At 39.6% G+C, this 23649-nt stretch overlaps 1 protein-coding gene across 4 annotated transcripts in view; it reads left to right on the top strand.

The window, feature by feature from the left end:
- WASF3 (WASP family member 3) overlaps window positions 1–23649 on the top strand; it is a 65763-nt gene that overhangs the window by 5107 nt on the left and 37007 nt on the right. For 3 of the 4 annotated variants that reach the window (XM_042014205.1, XM_042014207.1, XM_042014204.1), the window contains one exon: window positions 14085–14175. The gene's annotated coding sequence lies outside the window, so the exon portion shown is untranslated. Of the gene's footprint in view, window positions 1–14084; window positions 14176–14887; window positions 14985–23649 lie in introns of all 4 variants that reach the window. The other variant, XM_042014206.1, reaches the window with a different exon arrangement.

Genomic DNA, 23649 nt, shown 5'->3' with positions numbered 1-23649 from the left:
TGAAGCCTTTTATTTCATGCTGTATTTGAAGGCATTCTTGTATCAATGTTTTTTACACGTGGAATATTGACATTTATTCTCACCTCTGCCTGCCAACTCGAGCTGGAGTGGGCCTGCATTTAAATCTTAAGTCATGTTTAAAGAGGATGTCCTGGTACAGTTATACAAGTGGTTTGGTCACAGTTTCAGGTTATTTAACTGAACAGTAGGAGAAGGGTATTTGCATTTCTAGACAAGCAGATGTGCAAGTCATGTGCTTTCTATCCACCCCTCTTTTGGCAGAAGGAACCAGGAACTAGCATTTTAGTGACTTTCTTTTTTTTCCCCTAGATGGAGGAGATCCTGTCTCCTCCTGCTCGGCCAGCTTGCTTCTCTTGAAGCTTTCCCTTCAAATCCTACAGGTCTTGTACATCTTCACTGTAGCAATCACTGTATGGTTATAGCAAGTGAAGAGTTGCAAAGCTTGGGCATGGTAAGTGTGATATACCTGAACGTTGAAACGAGGAGCTACAAATGCCTTCCAGAGGAATGTCTGAGAATGCACCAAGGTATCGTCTTTCAGCCCTTGCATGAAATGTTGCTGTTGCAACATTTACCTCTGTCATCAAGTGCTGCTCATGCCCTTGTAGACTATCCTGAAAGTTCGGGTATCCTTTGATTCAGAGCGGATAGCTCCACACAAGCACGAAGTGAACATTAGGAGCTATACCTAGTTATAGCTCAAGCTATTAATGCTGGAAAGACAGACCTTCTTGTCTAGTGGCTGAATTTCTGTACTGGATTTGCACTGGTAATGACACGAGAAGCTTCCATGTTGGCAGACTAATAAGTGGTTAAGTTTTTAACCTTAAGGATTTTTCTTATCCTGAAATAGCTGCATCTGAACTACCACTGTGACATCTTTGGGATTCTGTTCTTTTTTTCTAGACTAGTTTCTAGCTTACTGGGGAAGATGTGTGCTTTGCAAAATGTTGTTCTGGTTGCTGTACCAACAATTCTGAGGGCCTTGAAGCTTGCATGGATCTGCAGCTTGCTGTTATGCTTGGTCACTCAGCTGGCTGAAGCATTGTCTGACTAGTTTGCTTGATGCTGGAGCAAGTTTAGCAGGCTTCAGTAATTTCTCTAGTTTGGAGGGTGATGGCTAGTTTTTATTCAGTGGGATTTAGAACTCTTATTTGCAAAAACTGGGGAGAGGCAGGTAATACTCCACAGCTGGGGAAAACTTCAGAATTTCTGTTGTCTTAGCTGCTTGAAATGGACTAAATATTTTACATTACTTGGTAAATTGGTACAGTTACTATTTCTGTGAGTTACTAATGAAGGACAGACTCAAATATTGTAGCAGATTGAACCCTCATCTTAAAATTCTGGCTTTCTGAAGTGTACAGAAATAAGTCTTACGTAGTGTGTAATCCAACTTGCATGCTTCTATTAGCCATTTTGTCTCTCAATCTAAAGCTATTGAGGCAGCAGTGAAATAACCACCTTTATTGGGTATGTAGTATTACTGCTGCCTGTGACAACAGCTGCTGAAACCTCAAATCCATTGCCTTCTCTCCCTGTTCCATGCTTTAAAATGAAGCTGTTAATGTTTTGTGTGCCACTTCCTCATTTGCATTTTCTGTTCCACTTCCTCTTGCTGCAAACTCTCGCTGATGCATTTTTTCTGAAGTCTTTTACTTCCCTTTGAAACTCTCTTCTGTATCCTAGTATTCTTGGTAAAAAAGGAAAACATTATGGTGAACTTCTGCTTTGTGTCATTTCTAGTAAAATCCACAGATGCCTTATTTTTAGAGAGTGAAATACTTGAAGATGTAAAAAACACAAACCACAACAAAAACTCTTCCCAGTGCCACATGCATCCCTGAAAAAATTTAAAATGGAGGGAAGTAAATGCAAGACACGAAGTGTAAATCCTTGCCAAATGTAAATCCTTCTTCCCTTAGCTGAGTGAACTGCTTACTATCAAATTTCTTTAAGCCACAGAATGTTTTTTTTGGCAGGAACATCAGAAAGAGTTTTCTCTCTTTTAAACAGTTGTTGTTTAGAAAACAAGCATATGTTTGGCATCATCATGGATCTCTAAAAGAGGAAAAAGTGATTTTATTTTCAAAACATATAGTAGAGCTGTGTTTTCAGCAGAATCAAATGTTAAATGCTTCTGGAAGCTTAAGTATAATAGTGTGTCCATGCAGTTGGTTGTCAAGGTTGAAACAACAAGCACAGTTAGCCCCAAGCTGCTAAATGCAAATCCAAGCTTGGCAAGTGTTTTTCTCAGCCAAGTTAGCTGAGGAAGTTAGAGAAGCATGTAGGCAGCTTGTAATAAGTTTTTTAAAGCAAACTTAAATGTTGAGGTTCAGGTATAAATAAATGCAGCTTCGTTTTATATTTTTTGGTAATGGTGATGTTAGCTGTACGATCTGTGACTCTAAATCTGTAGTTTGAGTATCCCACTGTTACCCATCTTGGTGGAATTATGGCTGTTAATGCTTTTGAATATGAAGCATTAGAAAATACAATGAATTAGTTTTTTAGGTTTTGTGAACCTAAGAGATGACAGTCTAAATAGTGAACAGCTTTGATTTGTTGGTCAAAGATAACTTTCTTCATGCCTCATCACAGAACAATAAACACAGCATAGAGCAGTCCGGGTTACTCAAAAGAAGTTTGTCAGGCTCATTCAGTTACAGGGATAGGCTAAGAAAGGAGAAAAATGACGTGCTTTAGCACTGGGTGGGAAACATCAGGGAGATTGAACTGTGAGGGTGGGAAGTATGGGTGTTGAATCTAGAGGAATAAAACAAGTGAATTTAATTGAGGGTTACTGAGAGTTGTTATATTCTCTTAAGATGTTCAGTGTGATATTTTAGAGCTAAAATATGGAGGAAACCCACAAACAAAAGCTTGTCTGAAATACAAAGCTTGGAGGACAAGTGTTCTTTTGTCAGAAGTGTATTTTTGAGACTTCTAAATCCACTTCGAACAAAAAACTAAAATAAATGTAACTGTAGGAAGATAAGACTGTAGAAATAATTGAATTCCATTGTGGATTAGTTAATTTGCATTATATTAGTATTTAGTGTTCTCTAAAATATGCCTTCCATACATTTTTGCTCATTTCTGCAGGTGTTTAATGAAGCGTTCATCCTCTTTTCTTGTTCAAAGCATACAGGACTTGCTGCTTTAAATTAGATTCTTATTAGGTGTTAAAAGAAGAACAAGCTCGGCCCAAGTGGGAAGCTTAAGCAGTATGTTTTCCTGTAGGCTAGAAACAACTTTTGGTGATTCTGGATATAAGAGAACGTGACCTATGGAACCGCTGGCCCATAAGTAGTAGTTTTGTTGCAGAACGGGCTTACTTACATGTTAACTCAGTAATAGGCCACTCCTAAATAAATGCCTTTCTCAAGGGCAAAATATCTCTATACTGTTGTTATACTTGAAAATGAGGTAGTTGTGAAAACGTAGGATCTTGAAAGTGTTGGGGGCACTCACCTCTTAAAAAAAAAGTATGATTTCCATGGTAATCTCCAACAAGATTTTCAAAAATAACAAAGCCAGTATGCATCTGCACTGCAGATGAAAAACTGTATTTCTGCAATGCAGAAAGAAAAACTATTATTTGGGGTCAGATGATAGTTTTAAGTGGTACTTCATAAAGGAGGCTTTGAAAAAAACAACGAACCCCAAACATCAACAAAAACCTCCAAACAGACAAGGTTCCATGCCTTCTTGGATGAGCTGTTTCAGTTCACTGTGCTTGATGCAGAGTTTGCCGGGGGGTTCATAACCTGTAATAACATGAATGGTCAGCTCAGATGACGTGGTGCTTACACCACCTTAGCACTTACTAGTCACAGAGCCCACGTCTGAAGACCTACATAAGCATTTCAAACCGAGGTCAGGTGTGGTAGAAGAGTAAAGGCATCACATTCTTGATCTGGTGTGGCTTTAGTTGCAACCTTCCACCCATCTGCAGTGCATGTGCTGGTGCTCTTTGAACAAAAGCTTCATGCACTGGATATCTGTAGTTTTGATTGAGCCTCCTTGTTTGGTTGTATTTTATTCCTCTACTGCTCTTTTGCCAGCACCAGGCAGCTGTTAAATGAAGAGGGGAAGAGGAAGCCATGTATCACAGCTGTGCAGCTCTGGCCTTGCCCTCTGCGAAGTGGAGTTGTTACTCTTCAAAGCATTGTGTGGTTTCTGCTATTTTGTAGGCGGAGGTGGGAAGAGGTGGATTTGAAGCTGTGCCAGGTTTCCGGCTGACTCTTCTCTCTTCCCACCCCAGAGTGAAGTGGTCAGTAATAACCAAAATAGCTGCTTGTTTCCATTTCCAAATGTAAGCTACACACTGCTCTAGAGCTGTCAGCTGCTGCCTGGGCAGGCATGGCATTGCCCTGGGACACGGCATGCCTTCTTTCCTGTGATACATCCTGTGCCTCCACTCCTGCCTACATAGGGTTAAACAGAACAGCTGCTCTTCAATTGAAAAAAAAAAAAATCCTTGCATGTTTATTGGCAGCCCATGTCTTTCAGCAACCAGTTGCCACATTAAATGTCGGTTTGGTTTTTTTTCTCCCAAAAGTCAAGATATTTTGTATCTGACATGATGTAAATTTGTATTTAATTATTGGAAATCTAAATTGTTTATAGTTTTCAAAATGTTCAACAGAGGAAGGCAAAATTGAAATGGGTATTTTCTGGTTATTGGAAGACTGAGGAAGGGATGCAGACAAGAAACCAATCCAGAATAGGATAATTTACCTGCAATCACATTATTATGGAGAAATCTAAGATGTATATATTGTATGTATGTATTAAGTAATTTAGGTTTTCTTTGTGGTCGCATCATATCTTTGTTATTGTTTCTAAATCTCTTAATGGAAATTACTTTGTAAGATGCTCCATTTGTGGCAGTTGACTGCCTCTTCTTCCTCCCCCCAGTAGAAAATACTAAACATGGCTGTGAATGTCACAGTGAAGTAATGTGAAGGACAGGATTTACTGAATTTATTGAATGGGAATATGTAGTGGGAACAGGTAAAACTAATCTCTTTAGTTAGTGTCTGTGTGGCGTTGAATCTGATGGTAAGGCAGTAGATGACCTGGATGGGTTATGTGATTAAGATAATGAAGTTGATACTTTTCATTACCCATATTAAAAAAGTATTTTAAAATTCCCTTTTATGAAAACAGGTCTTAATTAAAACCATAAAAATCTCATGCTAACAGCAGGCATGATGGTTTTAAGCCACTTCAGCCTTCTTTTCAAAAGAAAAAGTGGACTTTATTTCACATACTTTGGGATTTCTGGTGATTTGTTTGATCTTCCTAAAGTGCTAAGCTCCTCTACATTGAGTAAGATTTGAGGGCACAGATCCATGCAAAAACTGTTTTAGTATAACTGGCTTATAAATAAAAATGTTAATAACAAAGAAGACCCAAAAGAAACAAACAAAACTGCCTGTTGTATCTGGCCCTTTAAAAACAGGAGGAGGGAGGGAAAAAAAACCGTAGAGCAATTGGGATAGACCTGAACCATGTAGAGTGTTCCAGTCTCTTTCAAGAACTGCTTTCCAGCTGGGGTGTAGAATGGAGTAATTCAACACATAAGTTTCACCTGTTAAAATGCTTTCATTTTTCTCCCTCCCTTCTCACCCTCCTTGTTTCGTTATTTATGTCCTTTATTGAACCCCATAGGTCAGCTGTAAGGAGTGACTCTTTAATTCCATTGAGTTTTAATTTTATAAATGGTGGCTCTTTAATAATTAAATCTCTGTGATACCTATGTCTGTTTGAAAACAATTTATATGCTTTTTGAGACTTTAAAGCTGGGGGAAAACCCCACACTTTTCACAAATATCTTCAAATCGGTGTCCTAGTGATAAAACATACTAGTTTTATGTATAGAGAGAGATCTGTGTCTGTAGATACACAAGGCTTTATAAATAGTGAAAACTAAACTACAGTATTAGCTACATGCATACCTAAGTATGTGCATATGAGAGAGCTGTTTATGAGAATAGAATATTTCACTTGGAAGGGACCTAGAGCCATCATCCAGTCCAACTGTCTGACTGCTTCAGGGCTGACCAAAAGCTAAAGCATGTTGTTAGGGACATGGTTCAAATGTCTCTTAAACACTGTCAAGGGTTGAGGCATCAACCACCTCTCTAGGAAGCCTGTTTGAGTGTGTGACCCCTCCCTTTTGTAACGAAATACTTCCTACTGTCCAGCCTGAACCTCCCCTGGTGCAGCTTTCAACCATTCCCACATATCCTGTCACTGGGTCCCAGGGAGAAGAGTTCAGTACCTCCCTCTCCATATCCCTTCCTTGGGAAGCTGTGGAGAGCAATAAGGTCATGGCTCAGCTTCTGTTTCTCCAAACTAGACAAACCCCATGTCCTCAGCCACTCATCACAGGACTTTTCCTCCCAGCCCCTTTTCCAACTTTGTTGAGCCCCTCTGGACACATTCAAGCACCTTCACAACCTTCCTAAATTGTGCAGCCCAGAACAGCAGACAAACCTTGCGGTAAGGCCACACCAACACTGAATGCAGCAGGACAATCCCCCTTTTTGCCCAGCTGGTGATGCTGTTTGATGCACCCTGGGATGGGGTTTGCCCTCCTGCCTTCCCGGGCTCACTGCTGACCCAGACTGAGCTGCTGCATACTGTGAACCCCAGATCCCTCTCTGCAGGGCTGCTCTCCAGCCACTCCTCTCCCAGTTTATACTTGTGCCTGGCATTACTTCATCCTGGGTGCAAAATCCAGCATTTGGACTTGTTAAATGTCATGCTATAAATCATAGCCCAATGTTCCAACCCATGTAGATCCCTCTGCAAAGCCCCCCATCCCTCAAGAAAGCCAAAAGCACCTCCCAGTTTGGTATCACCAGCAACCACAGTAATGGTGCACTGAACTCCTGCATCCAGATCATTGGTAAGTACAGGAACAGGACTGGCCCTAGAACTGATCCCTGAGGAGCACCAGTGGGGACTGGTCACCAGCTGGGTGTAGCCCCATTCACTACAGCCCTTTGAGCTCTGCCCTTCAGCCAGCATACCATGAACCCGCTCATCCTACAGCTGGACAACTTGTCCAGAAGGATGCTGTGAGAGTATTAAAAGCCTTCCTAAAAATCCAGAAAAACTGCATCTGCTGCCTTCCCTTCATCCACTAGATGTGACCTTATCAGAAAAAGTTACCAAATTAGTGTATTTGTTAGGACTTTCCTTTTGTGAACCCATATTGACTGTGCCTGTTAATTGCATTATTCTTTAAATGCATTTCAGTATTACCTGGTATAATCATTTCCTCCATAATTTTTCCAAGAACTGAGGCTACATGAACAGGTCTGTAGTTTTCTGGATCTTTCTTCATACCCTTCTTGTAAATTAGAATAAAACTAGCTCCTGATCAGCAGGGACCTCTTGACTCCAAAAACCTTTGGTAGATGATGGACAGGGGTGCTGCTGAAGCACCCCTGTTCCATGAAGGTGTCTCATTTTAGTGGTTTGTGTGTGTGTATATATGGTATTTTTGGCTAATGGCTCCTTCAGAACTCTGGGATGAATCCCATCATGCCCCATGGAATTGTGACTAATCAGCTGATGCAGCTGATCCCTTACAATTTCAGTGTCCACAAATGGAAAGTCACTGTTCCCACACTCACAGCCTTCCAACTCAGGGGACTGGGCAGCCCCAGGTCTATCAGTATTATGTATATCTATCAGTATTATGACTGAGGCAACCTTTTCAGCAGGTTGAGGGAGGTGATTATTTGCTTCTGCTTTGCTCTTGTGAGATTCCACCTGCAATGCTTTATCCAGCTCTGAGGCTCCCAGGCTAAGAAGGATGAGATGCTGGAGCAAGTCCAGAGGAAGGCCATGCAAATAATCAGAGGGCTGTAGCACATCTCCTGTAAAGGAAGGCTCAGAGAGCTGGGGCTGTTCAGCCTGGGAAGAGAATGCTTTTTGTGTCAGGACAAGAGGTAATGGCTTTATACTGGAAGAGGGTAGATACGAAGGAATTCTTTACTCAGAGGGTGTTGAGCCACTGGAACAGTGGTATTGTGGACTCCCCATCCCTGGAAGTGTTCAAGGCCAGGTTGGATGAGGCTCTGAGCAACCTGGTCTAGTGGAAGGTGTCTCTGCCCATGGCAAGGGGGTTGGAACAAAATGGTCATTAAAATCATTTCCAACCTAAGCCATTCTGTAATTCTATGAAAAAAGCACTCTATACCACTGTTTTTAATTCACCCCTAGCAGTTAATCATCTCCCACAAGTCCAATGTTTTGTTTTTTTTTTTTTTAGACCTCTTGCTGTTTATGTACTTTAAAAAGCCATTTAAGGGATGATAAAGCAGTTCCCAATGGAAGCAAGCTTCATATCTCAGTTGTGGTTTTTTAACAAAGGATGTGGTCTCTTAGGAGGTTATAATAACAGGGAAGGTGAATTTTTTTCTATGTACCCAGCTCTATACCACAAAGTACCTTTCTGTCTGCTAGGGTGAAGGAGGTGCCTTCTATTCTCCAAACATTAAATGAGTGCTCTTATGTTTTTTCATTTCTCTTTTACCACCAAGCTATAGGGGAATTAGCCGTGGAGTGATGTGAGTGGTTGCTTTCAGCTAGATCCAGATGTAAAAATATGTCTTGGCCCTGAATGGGGTGTGCTAGAGAGAGCAGCTGCTTGCTTGATCCAGGCTGTGACCATCTGCATAATTCTGATTCCACGGAATTGAAGTTGGCTGTCAGCTCCAGCAGTGCTGAGTTGTTTAGTAGGACCTTGGTGCTGCTTTCTTCCCTGTTGCACTTCTTTATAGATGTGGTATTTTTTCCCCTTTTTAAAAATCCCATCAGTTCTGTTTAATTTCCCTTTTTTTCCTGGACGTTCTGGAGCCTACTAGATTTCATTTATCAATCTTGAGGTGTCTCATTTTAGTGGTTTATGTGTGTGTGTATATATGGTATTTTTGGCTAATGCTTTTCAGTGGGGCTCTGTGGCCTGTGCTGATTCACGCCTCCCTTCCTCTGCCACTTCTCTCTAATGTTACAAAACTGTAGGGTACAAACTGCATGGCCCTCTGCTATTTCTGGAGAAGTGTGAGTAAAGAATTATCTTAAGTTTTGTCCAGCACAACGTGAAATCTGATATTTGCTTTGAATGTTGGCTGTTAATTATCTGACAATATTTTTGTATTGATTTTGTCACCAAATTTAGGTGTTTTAATTAAGCATATAACTTGAAAGTCCCATCACCTAGCCTTGGACTAATGCCCTTAATGAACCCACAGGTTTTCTGTCTGGAGTACTTACACAAAGCATCTGTCTAGATGTTCATGCTTTTTAGCAGTGTCTGCTAACAACAAGAAGTGAGGCTGAATGGTCCAGAAAGTAGATTTTAAGGGACCTTTTAATTTTAATAAACATTTTCTTAAATATTAGTAATTTAAAAACTGTGCTATGTAATGCTGGGCAGGTAACAACTGAAGTTAGAGATGCTGTCTGCTGAGAATGACTCATTTTTAGTGTTGTGTGAGAGTGGGGATGCACTTGAGTAAAGCCATCAGCATTCCTTTCGTGAAGCATTAGGGAGACATCTCTACAGGCTGGGAGTGGAGCTAGGAGGGAGCTCTCTGCTATTCTGTAAAGATGTGTACGCTGTACTTCTGGAGAGGAGTGCAGGGCTGTATTGGGAGAAGGAGCAGGCTGATAGTACAGAAGACTTGTACTGTGATATTAGGATTTAGGGATGGTGAATGCTGCCAGCAAACCTTTTCAAGTGTTTGAAAACATTTTGATATTGATATCCCATCTGAAATCTGTTCCTTCTCAGAGGTATTGGCCTTTTTTCTTTCCTGGTGGTGGAAGAACCCTTTCTTTTTGGATCAAAGATAAGAGAGCTACTTCCTGTCTCTTGTGGTTGGTACTAGTAATTTGTTGTATAATCTTTGTTTGGCTTCATTTGCACTAGAGTCAGTGCTGACCGTTAAGGAGAGAGTGTAGTCCTGGGCAAGCCTCTGCTTGTTGAGACACCAAACAGGTGATAGATGTAGGGATGGTCGTGCTTCTTACCAGCGCAGAATGTCTGACAAATCACTGCTGTTACTGGCTGGCCCATAGGCTCGATGGGCTGGCTTTTGTAGATTGCAGAATCTCTGATGATCAAGTGTTTAACCTCAGTTAAATTCCACAGGATGTTTAGGATTTTGCAAGCCTCCTGTTTAGATGGGTTTCCTCTGTCCAGTACTGAAGGACTGCTATACTCAGTCAAGTAGTGAATATTTGTACCATAATCCAGTGAGTGAGAAGGAATAAAAGAGACACCAGGTACTCCACACAGGTTCGGTATTTTTAATTTATCTGCCTATGCTCTGAAGAAAAACTTCAAGAGCTTGAACTTGTTCGTTCCTTGGAAGGAATTTGTGGCAAAGGACACACTGGGTGTTGTGACTAAGTCTGGCTGTCAGAGTGGTTCTCAAGGACATGCAGAGTGGGAAATTGTCCCTTGAGGGCTTGTCAAAGGGCAGATTGCTCTCTGCACTCCAAGTACAGTGTTTATCCCAACTAATTCTGCATTTCTGGATGCCGTGGAGACTCAGCGTTCAGACTAGACAACAGCAAGAGAATCTTTAATTAAAGACCACCTGGAAAACATGAACTGCGTGTCTTTATGCTGTTCCTGTTCTGTGCCCAAATTTAAGACTGGGATATGGAACAAGTCTAGTTTAGAGATAAGAAACTTTTGAGTTGTCTCGATCAACCTCATGAAAGCTCCTTAGGGTGTGCTACTGAGAGGCCCCTTAGTTTTAAGAAATTGATTGTATGGCTCTTTTACAGAAAAGCCCCCATCCCGCTGTAGAACTGCTTAAGATCGAGGGGGACCTAATTATTAATTGATGTGTGGTTCTACTCTTTGAAGATTTCAGAATCTGTCTGGATTTTCCAAATGTGTGTTGCAGAGTTACACTAGCTTCCAAGATTGAGTTTCATGCTTTTAAGATTGAATACATGCATGAATTTAACAAGGCAAACCAGTATTGAGGTTTTAAACCACTTCCTTTTTTGTGTGTATCCATTGGTAAAGCAGTTACTTGAATTCAAACTATAGTGGTAAGTTTTGGATCTCTATATATGAAAGCATGTTTTAAAAAGCCTCCCCCCACCCCAGAAAGCAGACTTAAAAAAAAAAATCCTTTTTTCACCATTTTCATGATGACCTGCCATTTGGATACTTTTAATCCTCGATCTGTGTAAAAGTTATGTCTTGCATTAAATCCTTTATGGTTGTTTTCATGTGGATTTCTGAAGTAATCCTCTGTGTGCCATATAGCTTGTTCTTCAAATTGCTTGCCTACAATACCCTCTTTTCTAGGAGTTCTGTTTAGAAAGCTTTAAAACATTGATTTTAAACAAGATTCAGTTGGATATAAATTTCTTGCCAGAAGTCATTGTTATACATTCTGCATGTCTAAATTCTTATCCTGTTGAAACTGTTTAGTACTTTCTGTAACTTAGTCAGTGAATGCGTCAAATGGGGCACTTGGCAGAGGAGTTGGTGATGTACTTGATAATGAGTAAGAATCTTTTATCCTTTTATAATGGCTTTTGTTGTGGGGTTTTTTTCCCCCCCATCTTGGGGATTTAATGGGAAAGAAGGAAAGAATCCATTCAAAAGGGAACGTGTCGGTTTTCACAGTTGTGGCAGTAGATAGGTTTTGCTGGACTGTTAGTGGTGTGCCAAAATATATTTTCCTTTCTGTATCTTGTGATGTGTTTTCATCATAGCTGTGTATCTTAAATGTGGAACACAGAGAGTCCAGCACTTTTTTCTCTGGCTTATCCTGGGTCTTTTTCAATGTTCTACTTAAAAAAAAAAAAAAAAAAATCTGATTACAGAAAAGAGATCTAAAACTGCTTGACATTGACCACATCTTGATTTATACTGAAATATATGTCAAGTTGATTTGTTTTGATTTCACTGTGAAAGCTGAGAATTGTCCTCACTGTGTGGTAATTCTCAGCTTTCTTTCCATCCCTGTATAGGTCATATATCGTTGATGTGAGTGAGGAGTTCTTTCATCACAGGATGGATTCAAGGATCCTGTTTATGTAGTGCAATGCTACAGACGATGTGTAGATGTAAATGATGGAAGTGGTAAAGTGTGTGGACAAAAATGTGTAGCTAATGTGGGGAACTGAGAACTTCATAAGGTGCCTTTGCTGCTGAGGATAATGTAATGTGTCAATACATTCTCAACCACCCTGATAGTACTAGAGAGTTTAAGATCTAGATGAAGTTCCAGTCACCTTGTACTACAAGTGCTCTATGGTGTCGTTTCTGTAGTGTTTTTAATGTAGTGCTATTTGCTCTAAAGCAGATTTACTGTTTTCTGAACCACAAGCATACTTAATTCACTGCTGGTTGAAGTCACTGACAGAATCACAGAATAGCCTGGCTTGGAAGGAATCTTGAAGAACATCTAGTTCCAATGCCATTGCCATGGGCAGAACACCTTCCACTAGACCAGGCTGCTCAAAGCCCCATCCAACCTGGCCTCGAAGACTTCCAGAACTTCTCTGGGCAACCTGTTCCAGTGTCTCACCACTCTCACAGTGAAGAATTTCTTTCCAATATATAACCTAAACTTACCCTCTTTCAGTTTAAAGCCAGTTGCCCTTGTCTTTTCATTACATGTCCTTGTAAGAAATCCATCTCCAGCTCTCTTGGTGGTCTCCTCTTGGTTCTGGAAGTTGCTGTAAGGTCTCCCTGGAGTCTTCTCCAGGCTCCTGTTTTCATAGGACAAGGTGCTCTAGCCCCTCTGATAATCATTGGGGCCCTCCTGGAATCTCTTCAGCAGGTCCATGTCCATCTTATGTTAACTCAAGCTAATAGGATTCTGTCTGACATAATTTAGTTGGGATTGTGAAGCTGTGTTTGGAAGGGACTTCCCCCGTGTAGTACACCTGTCCTGGAAATGAGAACATGAATTAGTGATATGTATGTGAGCCTTTGTAATGTCTCTTCAAAACAGTTTTTTCTCTAAGCGCATAAACACTTAAGTGAGTACCAAGACCTTGGCAAACTGGTAGATTTTGCTAGCAAGTTAACTAGAGGGCAATATTTTATTTGGAATAGGTAGTTACTGCACCAGTGCTTACTGGAATCCAGGTTTGGGCACATTAAAGTTCTAATATTCTGAGGGAGGATGAAGGAAAGTGAGCAAGGCAGGGGGTGTCAGTGAGCAAGCAGGATACTGCTGTCTTGCCTTTGAGAAATCATATGGTGACTTTAACAGTGTCTTGCTCTTCTAGATGCTTTGTCTTTCTTATAAATCCTGGTTTATAATTGTGTCCTTAAGATCAAGAAGTTTTTTTTGTCTTGGAAATTTTAATAGCCTAAAATATTTAGGCAAAACAATGCATAATAGCACCCTTTAAAAATCTGGTAGTAGTATTAACCTCCTATAAGCAAGTGATCTATTTTAGAGATCATTTTTATACAGTTCTTGCAGAAAGGACATTTATATCTTAACTGCAAAAACACTAAATTTTTATAAATTAAGGTTATGACTAAATGTTAATCTATAAGTCAGAATGTTCTCTTGATGCTAGGAACTGTAATATTTTCATGGAAACATCTCAATACTTAATTTTTGCAAGAGATTCTCATTGCTTTTTTTGAGTCTGTTTTTGTGGGTTTGTGTTTAGTAATATTTAATTTGCTGTGAAGAATCTCAGAGGGACTTAAACCTGCTGTTTTATTGTGTTTTATAGTAGGTCATTATATGATTTTTCCATCCTCACAGTTTTAAAGTGGGTAAATGTTACTTTCTCTGCAGATATTTCTATTTAAAAATTGATTATAAAATAACATAAGCTATTTTGTTACCTTGAAAAAGATTAAGCTGTAACATGAAATATTTAGCACAAAGCAATTACAACTGTCTGCATTCTACTCATGTATATTTTACTAAGTTTTTTTTTCCAGCTGATCACTGAACCAAAACCTATTTTTAATGCATAATGTTAATTATTCTGTTACTGAAAGACTAAGCTAAATTTGTCTTTGTTTGCAGAAAAAGCCACCTGAGTGTGCTGGGAAGTTGGAGAGCAGCTGTCTCCTGAATCGTGTAAACAGTACGGATATTCTGTACTCCTTTGTAAATGGTAGGTTGTTCAGGAGAGCTCTTCTGGAACATTCCTTGTCACTTACTTTGCATTTGTGTGAATCTACTACAAATAGCTTTGAAGACTGTGATAAGTCCCTCGAACTGAAGACCAGTGATGAATTTTGGAAACTTGTCCAGAAGGTTATAAGTTAGCCTTGTGAAGGAGGTTTATGGTGTGCTGTATTAGGCCCTGAAACAAATGTCAAAAGCGCTGCTAACCCAGGAGACTGGTAGCATTTAAATACTAATCTTATTGTGTAGAAAACCAAAATAAATTTACTTTATTCGTGGTTGTTCATGAGATATTGGATTTATAAATTTGCATCTGTTAATTACTTTTACCCTGTATAATCTGTACTTTGTTCATGTATTGTCTAAGAGATTTAAACTAAATCTGCTGAGGTTGAATGTTCGTTTGCCTCAAAGTGCAACGGATAATAAAAGATTTATATTTATTGATATTAAACTAGCTGTGTGGGGAAATATTCCACTGTCCCCAGTCTCTCTCAGCTGCCACACTCAGCACCAGGGGCCTTTTAGATGAGGACTGTCTGTTGTGTTGCTGGAAGAGTAGCACTTCCCCGTGTGACATAAGAGGTGGGACACACCTGGGGGGGGGGGGCGGTGCTAATGAAGGTCTACTGCCAAAGTGCAGACAATTTTGTTTCAATAAGTAAAAGTGATAAGTGTGTGTATATGTATATTTCCAGGGAGCTGCAGCTTGTTGGCTTCTGCAGTGGGAAAGAGAAAGCTTTTGAGCAGGGGAAGAAGCTGAAAAGCAGATTTGTTGTTCTTCCTTCTGAGAGGGTGAGGTTAAAAGTAGTATTAGGTACTTGCAGGTGAGACTGTTTTCTTCCTGTATTGCACACCACAGTGCTGCCTTTGGCAGAAATCACTGCCAGCCTTGCTTCAAGGTCTCTGAAAACCGGTAAAGTGTGCAGCAGTGCTTTAGGAGACTGTTGTTAAGGGTACTGTTCTCCTGTGTCCTAGAGCTGACTATGTCTATAACCTTGGCTATGATCCTTTGCCACACTTTTCCCCTCAGCTGAAATTTGCTTATGCTTATTTCAATTTTGAGTTCTGAGTATATACTTGATGATACTCAAGATGCTTATCAGCATACATGTTCTGAAAAAGATTGCACTTTAAGTTAGGAAAAAGAATTATTCTGGAAAATGTGTGCATTCACAATGTCAAATAGAAAACCATTTTGAGGAGTGAAGGAATCAGGAGGAAATATGGAGCACAGAGGAATGGGACAGATATGGCAACAGCCTTTGAAGGAGAAGGGTGAAAAAAACCCCACTCTTTCCCCCTTTACCCTTCTTGCATTACCCATTAAATGGAAAGGTAACCTGATAGTTATGTACTGAAATCGTTTGGAAAAAAGATCTCTTGCTCTAGACGTCAAAAGTGGAGGAACTGTGTCAGGGAATGTAAGTAGTCTGCAAAAAAACCCCAAGGGTAAGCCAGATGGGCATATCCAAGATTGAAAATATGCTTCACTACTAGATTAGTAGTTTAGCATATTGCTTATTATTTAACGAAGCAGTGAATGTTACAGCCCTGTTATATTTGAGTTGCATTTCATGATGCATGGAATCATCGTTGCTTTTATTTGTGAGAAGCTATAGGAATTAGTTATTACTAATTATAGTAATAATTAGTAATTAGTAACTAAGAATAAGAACCTTGGGTTTGGAATATTTTAACCTAGGTTATATTTATTCATAAAACTTTAAAAGTTATTTTGAGATATTTGCTGTTTGTTCTCAGTGTAGTTTTATCAAATATTTTGTTTCTTTGTGCAGTTTAAGCCAAACTTTCATGTAGAGTTTAATTAAAGTGTTTAGTGTTTAACTAGTCTGGAGTTAAATGTAACTGAAGAGTGTATAAAGACAGTGCTGAACATACTTGAAAATAATCAGCCTTTAAATTAAAGGAAAACCCCAACAACCTAATTCTAGTAAACAAGTTCTAATTTTTGGTTGAACATTGATCATTCATGTATCACAAACGTTCTAACTGAACATACAATTTGGAAACTACCTGATCAATAAAATGAGAAACTTGTACTTAAAATAATGGTTGATTTCTATAGAAATGTAATATATTTTCTTTTAAGATTTCTATTCAAAGAATTTCACTTAAAAGTCATAATAAAAAATTTAAACAGCTTATTTCACCTGTTCTGCATTTGTAGAGGCATTTGAAATTAAGTCACTCAGTTTGTCACTTGGATTATAGTTGTGCCTTGTCTTGCTTCTCTGGATTTCCTACTGTGTTTTGCTATTATAAATGCCCCCAAAAGTTGTCAGGTTGATAAAAATACTACATTAAATGTTTGTAAATGTTGCTGATTGCTTAGAATACCATCCTGTGTGAGTAGCATGCACTAGCTTTCCTGAACTTCTGTTATAAACCTACAACACTACAGTACAAAAGTGTCTTCCACAGAAAGTTAGCATGTAGTGGGGAATTAAATACCAGATTCAGGGCTTGAAAACAGCCTCTGATGCTTACTAGCCCCAGCTGTCAGTTCAGTAGACTACCAGAAGAATTCTTTTGTCATCACATACAAGCAGTTCTAAGAAATACACCTCTACACTTAGTTTTTCAGATAAAATATTGCATATTCAGTTACACATTTTGAAAAAAGGTGTTAAAAGTGTGTTTGTGATTGCTGTGTGCTGTGAATACTCTTGCAGTCTTTGGAAATACTTTTACTGGGAAAGCAACTTGGATACTTTTAGTCAGGGTTAAATCAAATCTATATGCTAAGACTTTTGCCTGTGCTATCTGGCTCTTCAGTTGTGTGACCTGTATCCTTTAATCTTCATGGCTGCTAAATTATAGATTTATTTAGTAACTTAAATTTTTGATTTAAAATAAACCATTAAGAATAGTTCCCTGAAGGAAGGAAGACTCTAAGAATGTGGCGGAGTGAATATGAAAAGTAGGTTGGGCAGAAGAGAAATAGTCTCTGGAGAATGGTGGAAGGTTTTTGGACTACTTGACCAGCCAGAAGCTGCAGATCACTAATTGCATAGCAGTGAATGGGGGGAGTAGTAAGACAAATGTTTTCCCAGTGGTCTCCTGGGGATGGAAAAAGACCTATGAGAAAGGCAAAAGTATTACAGAATTCTTGCATTTCAAACAGTAAAGCCAAAATGAGGTGGAACTGGTTTTGGGAGAGACTAACTTAAAACAGGATAGAGAAGTGATCACAAATTTCAATCTTGAGGTACATGCGTTTTCTAGGAGCTTTTCTTGTTTTCTGTCTGTTTTTGATGTCAGGAGAGGCTGACTATTTGGGCTTAACTCTTGCCTGTCTGGGGTTAAACTCTTCAGTATGCACTTATCTACATTTTGGACTTGACTGCATGGTGTTGAATTCAATTGCAGCCTGGCAAAATGGGTTTCATGTAAACAAATTTCTTCTCTTTGTGTATTAAAACTGGTGTCTGCACTGTGAGAGCCTTAGCATGCTCATCACATATAGATATATTCTTTGTTATCACTGTCTGAGACTGGGAAATTTTCATTTCTGCAAATAAATGCAGTCATTGGCCTCTTCTCTGAACTCTTCTGTGATTGGCATCATAATAACTTCCCTCTGAATTATGCAGCTAGTGCACAGGGCTCTGCTTGAAGATGAGGTTTAAATCTTGGTTGTCTGTGCAGTGATTAAATAAATCAGTTTCTAAATTTAACTGATGTAGTTAAATTACTTTTTGAACTGTGTGTAGATTAGTCTCTAATGGCTTGATTTTTTTCCATATGTGCTTGTAGTCTATGTAGATTACATTGATTATTTTAAAGTGTAGTTAAGAGCAATGTAAGTATTGATAGGTTTGTTACATAATTTGGTGGGGTGTATGGAAGATCCATCTAATCACAGATAACTTTAAATTACAGTCTTTGAGAATTGGAGTCAATGTGTTTGTGCCTACAGTTACCCTGTCAGTCCATAAAAAACCTGGTCTCCAGTCACAACAGGTTTTGCTTGGTTTGATGTGATTCTCAACCTCAGGAGGAATGCCAACAACCATAGCATTGCCCACTGGAGCCCCATCACAGAGATGGCAGTGGCAGTCCCTTTTCTGTTTAGCAGCCAGCTGGCCACAGCTGTAGTTAAGAGATCTATTCCTCTTGGATTGTGGGATCTCATCAGCTCAATGGGTTTTAAACTAATAGTTGCATTTCACAGGAGAAGATTTTATCACTGGTGTAACAGCAGCAGCACTGCTGTGAGGGAGGCAATCTTAGATTAGGTTCACTTCAGAATTCTGCATCTTTCTTCGTTTCTGTTGTATGTTTTAAAGAAAAACAAAAGCATCCTGAACATTACCATTCCAGGATTTAACTCTGGTCCCCCCCCTGCCCGCCCCATTTTCACTTCTACATGTTTTAGGTCCAAAATCTACTTACCAGTGTTAAGAATGGACATCTAGAAGTCTTTTTGTTCAAAGCAAGTTAATGATAGGTAATATCGAAAGTGTTTTGGTCCAGTATGCAAAATGTTTTGAAGCAAACTCATGGCAAAGTTCAGTACTAACCCTTGTGGAACTGGAGGGGGGGAAATAATCAGCTGGGGTTTTCTTTCTTGAGGAATAGGTGCCCTAATTGATTTGAAGCTGCTTTCTTTAAGTTTACGAGAGACTGCAGTGATCATCAGGATCTAGATGGCTGCCCTTTCTTTTTTAAATTCAGGAATAAAATTAAAATCTGCTTCATCAAGACTCATTGTGGTCTTATACTTTTGCTTGTAAATAAAGCATTAACTTTTAAAGCTTCCTCATTTTTTATGTGCAGTGTGTGTATTTCACAGAATGGATAAGGTTGGAAAGGACCACAGAGGGGCATCTGGTCCAACCTCCCTGCTCAAGCAGGGCCATCCTGGAGCACATGGCACAGGATTGTGTGTAGATAGTGCTTGAATGTCTCCAGTGGGGGAGACTCCACAACCTCTCTGGGCAGTCTGTTCCAGTGTGTGGTCACTGCACAGTGAAGAAGTTCTTCCTCATGTTCAGCTGGAACTTCCTGTGCATTGGTTTCTGCCCGTTGCCTCTTGTCCCATTGCTTGGCACTGCTGAGAAGAGCCTTCAAGATAAAACAGACTGCCCTTAAATTATCTGGTTGCAGCTACAAAGTAGCCTAAGTTATGCATTAAAACAATTTAAAATAGGCATTAATGGATCCTTATACTTAAAAAATAGAGCACTGAGTCTTTGCAGATAGCTGTCTGGTGTAGCCTGTCAGCATTCTTTTAGTTACAGGACTCTTTCTTCTGAGAGAAACAGTCTTTAAAATCTGTCTCTGAATAGTAAACAGTTTTAATAATAAAAAAAAGAGAAATGTTTTGTACCAAATAGGGCTTGTTGGCAGACACTGGATTGTAAAACTGCAGGGGTGAAAGCGTAGTCAGAAGGATTAGTTTATATCTCTCTTCTTAGTTACCAATGCCTCAACTCTTGTTGGACCAGCTGGCAGCTTCCAAAGTAATAGTGAGATGTGACATTGCAGAAGTGAGGTGTGGAGAGCAGAGCCAAGTTAGTAGAGGAAAGCAGGTGTAGGGCATGTGAAGGACACAAGTCTTGGTTGCTGTGTTGGCAACTGGAGTGGAGAGTATGCACGAAGCAATGGTAGTGAAGGAGGAGATAAAGCACTGTCAGTAGGGCTGCTATAAAGGAGGAGAAGGTTGGACTGTGGCTCTAAAATGTGGGCAGGGCATCTTCTCACCAGTATAAAACTGAGTGGCGTGAGGTGTTTGGCTGAATACTGATAGATGCAGTTGGGAAATATGAATGTGATCAGTTCAACATGCAATCTACTTGTATACATTTTATGGCTGGTGATTAATGGTAAACAGGTAAAGAAATGTTCTGTTCTCTATGAATTACAAGATCAATTTGGATTAAATTTGGATTTTAGATCGAAAACATAGAGAGAATGGTTCCTTAATTTTTTTTAATGGTTTATCCTTGATTCTTTCTTAGTCTCTTGGAAAAGAAAAAAGGGACCTTCACAATTTACCAGGAGCTAAGGGCAGCTACTTTTCTTGAGATGTGATGGTACCTTTCATCAGATAAGTGACTTCTTGTTCCTGAGAAGAGGATACGATACCAATTTTTGTCTTGAGCTGCTATCCATGCTCCTGTTTCAGAGTACTGTATACTTATTACAAAAAGTACATATTTAATATTTCATTCTTTGAAAGGAAATTTGGTCTTAAGTATTTATGAGTATATGCTGCTTGTTTCTTTTTGTAAACAAACCACAGAAATCGATGTATACCAGGTTAGCATTCACTAAAAGCATGGTTTTCAGAAAGAGATGGAAAGGATACAGACATAAACTACTTATGTGGCTAAAAAGATAAGCAGAATTTGTAATGCACACATGGGATGTCTGTTTTCTTCTATTCAGTAAAGTCTTTGTTGACCTACTCAGAGTTTGCTGGGATGCCTACGTGATTTTGGGAAATATAGCAGCAGAAAGTGGCTGAAAATTGCAAGAGCTCTGAGCTCTTTATTGTCATTGATTTCTGTTCCTACCAATAAGATGGACTGGGACTAGAGAGAATGACTTATGAGGAGCATCTGAAGACACTGTGTGTAAGCTTGGGGAAGAGGGTACCTTACTGCTGTCTACAAATTCCATGTGAGGCGGGTGGAAAGGGAGATGCTGCTCCAGCCTGTGTCCAGGTGTCCAGTGACAAGACACAAGGGAATGACGTAAAGCTGCATCAGGGAAGTTTAGATTGGATGTTAGGGAGAGGTTGTTCACTGAGAGTGGTGGTCAAGCACTGGAGCAGGCTCCGCAGGGAAGTGGTCATGACCCCAAACCTGTCAGAGTTCAAGAAGCATTTGGGCAACATTCTTAAGTACCCAGATTAACTTTTGGGTTGCCCTGTATGGTCAGGAGCTGGACCGGACTATCCTCATGGGTCCCTTCCAACTCAGCGTATTCTATGACTCGACTAAAATTCTTTTAATATTACAATGTTGGTGCCATTTCTTGCAGGAAGCAGTTGCTAGTCTTTCAGGTCTTGTTACCTGGTCACTTGTGCTTAGCTTGCTGTTCACCTACACAACTGAACACTGTAACTGGGTATGAAATGGGAGTTTGGCTTGAATTGCTTTGTTTGTTGGGTATTTTTTCTTTTGTCCTGAAGCAGATTGAATGCTCTCACTATCACTTCCATGCTCTCAGATACAGGGGTAGTAATGCCGTAAACTGCTTTGACTTCTTTCCCCTGGATTAGATTTTTGCTGACTTCCAATCTGATTCCAGCATGAGAAGCAGCTCAGCCAGGAGCAGCAGCTATAATAGCACAAATGTTGAAACAGGAATAGGAGAAAGAATCCATTTAATTAAAACAAGGAGTGGTTGGCTTACAGCTGTCTTAAAAAGCACAACCTTAAGTGGAGCAGATCTTAAGGCAATGACTGGGTTTTGCTTCTGAGAAGGAAACATAACTCATTTTGTGGTTGAAACATTTGTTGCTAAGTACTGATGTGATCTAGGTCCAATTTCTGATTTTTCTACAGGCCTTGATGATGGTGACCAGCACACGAGTGGCTTTTTGCTTCTCAGTGGTATAACTGAGGTGCTGCTTCTTGCCTTTCTCACATTTGGAGAGTAAATTTAATGTCAGGGTGTACAGATATTGTAGGAATGCAGGTGTTTGGTAACCTTACTGTAACAGGCTTTGTGATGCTCCTTGGCAGTTACAGCCTTGCTAGGTTTAGGCAGTCTGTTCCTCTTTCAGTGGTTTTAGTTGGCTGTATTGCCAGGATTTTGCTGTGTGTTTGACTGCCAGTTAGTAAGGAAGATGAGGTCCTTCCCCAAGGATTGGGTGGCTGAGTGCATTATAGGGAGTGAGAGGATCAAGGAAGCTCTGACTCCTGTACTTAGTTTTTTTTATTCCCTCCTTTTCTAAGGAGCCTTCATCTGTAAGTATTGGAGGAAAGCATAATTAAAAAATACTGTCACATATTTTCAGCATTAAGATGATTTTTTTTTCTTTTTAACCTGTATTTGCCTCTCTTCTGCCGTCTTGTCCTGACAAAATTAAAACAAAATAAAACTGCTCTTTTTCAGCCTTTATATAGCAAATCAAAGCATGCTGAAACAACATTGTAGGATGTATTATGCTGCAGGTTTAGTTTGGATCCAGGATTATATTTATGATGCAGATACCCCAGATGTGAAGTATATGAACTCTTTCACGAGTCTAAAACCAAAAGGTTGTCTGTAGGAGCAGATGTGATGGTGTCAGCATCTAACAGGCCATAGACTGAGAGCACTAATGTGGAACAAATATTCCTGTTTCCCTACCAAAAAAAAGTGTATGCAAATAGACTCAGGATCATCACCAGCAGCTATTCTGCTCTGAAGGTGCTTATGCTCCTATTGTACCACACAACTTGCTAATGCAGTCTCTGAAGTCTTTGAATATCCCCAGAGGCTCACAGGTGAAAAACCTGATGGATCATGCTATTCTTTATTATGGAGTTGATGTATTTTGATGGTTTGTGCTTTTATTATACTATGTAAGACGATTTTCATCCCAGCTCACACTTAACATTCACCCACACTTGACATTGACTAAAAAAGGAGAATTACAGACATAGGTGTAAATCAGTGTGATGCTTTCAAATACTCATTGTTAGGTTCTGAAATTTCACAGACCCTTAAAAAAGCTAAGACATATATGTCTTGAAAAAAGACAGACAAAAGGTTCCACAAGGGGTATTTTAATGCACTGATTTGAAATACAGGAATAAAGCAGATTAAAAACATTTAGTGTTATCACTGATAACCTCTGCATCCCCAGTAATCTTAGCTGTGATTCAATGATTTTTAGCTAGGAGAAAAAGTTGCTTAAGCCTCTTTTTAGCGATTATTTGTATGTGGTAAGAACGCCTTTTTTTCCTTGAAGCTGGTTTCTGGAGCACTTCTATCCTGCCAGCTCCATGGAGATGTGTTGATACAATGCCAGATTTCATGGAACACAACTTTCTTTCCAGCCTTCAAGTGTTGAAAGGGGATTTTTACAGAAGAGTAACTGCTGAATTCTGTCTGAGACTCACTATGGTTTTATAGTAGCTTATTTGTCTCACAATGGGAGTTACTGTATGTGTAATGAGGAAATCTCTTCAATGCTGAAAATGAGGTTTTGTATGCCAATGTTACTGTATCAAAGCATGTTACTTGTAGTACTGCCTGACACTGACTTTAGCTTTAACACCCCCCTCCCCCCAAAAAAACCCTTCAATTAAAAAAACCCACAAAACCCCTACCCAGAATGCTAGTATAAGCTCAAAGCAGCAGCAAAAAGAAAAATCTGAGGCCAGCATCATATGTTGAATTACTAAGAAGGTAATGGTGGGCAGAACCTTGACATCTGAATTTGTGATCCTAGCTAGAGAGAGGATCTGTCACAAAAGAGTCAGAAACACCAAGA

The sequence above is a fragment of the Corvus kubaryi genome, unplaced genomic scaffold (assembly GCF_017639235.1).
Source record: "Corvus kubaryi isolate FWS band 111438036 unplaced genomic scaffold, C.kubaryi_AGA036_p1.0 split1-65, whole genome shotgun sequence".
Lineage (NCBI taxonomy): Eukaryota > Metazoa > Chordata > Aves > Passeriformes > Corvidae > Corvus > Corvus kubaryi.
Note: the sequence above shows the minus strand (reverse complement) of the source record. Positions and strands in the feature narration are given on the sequence as shown.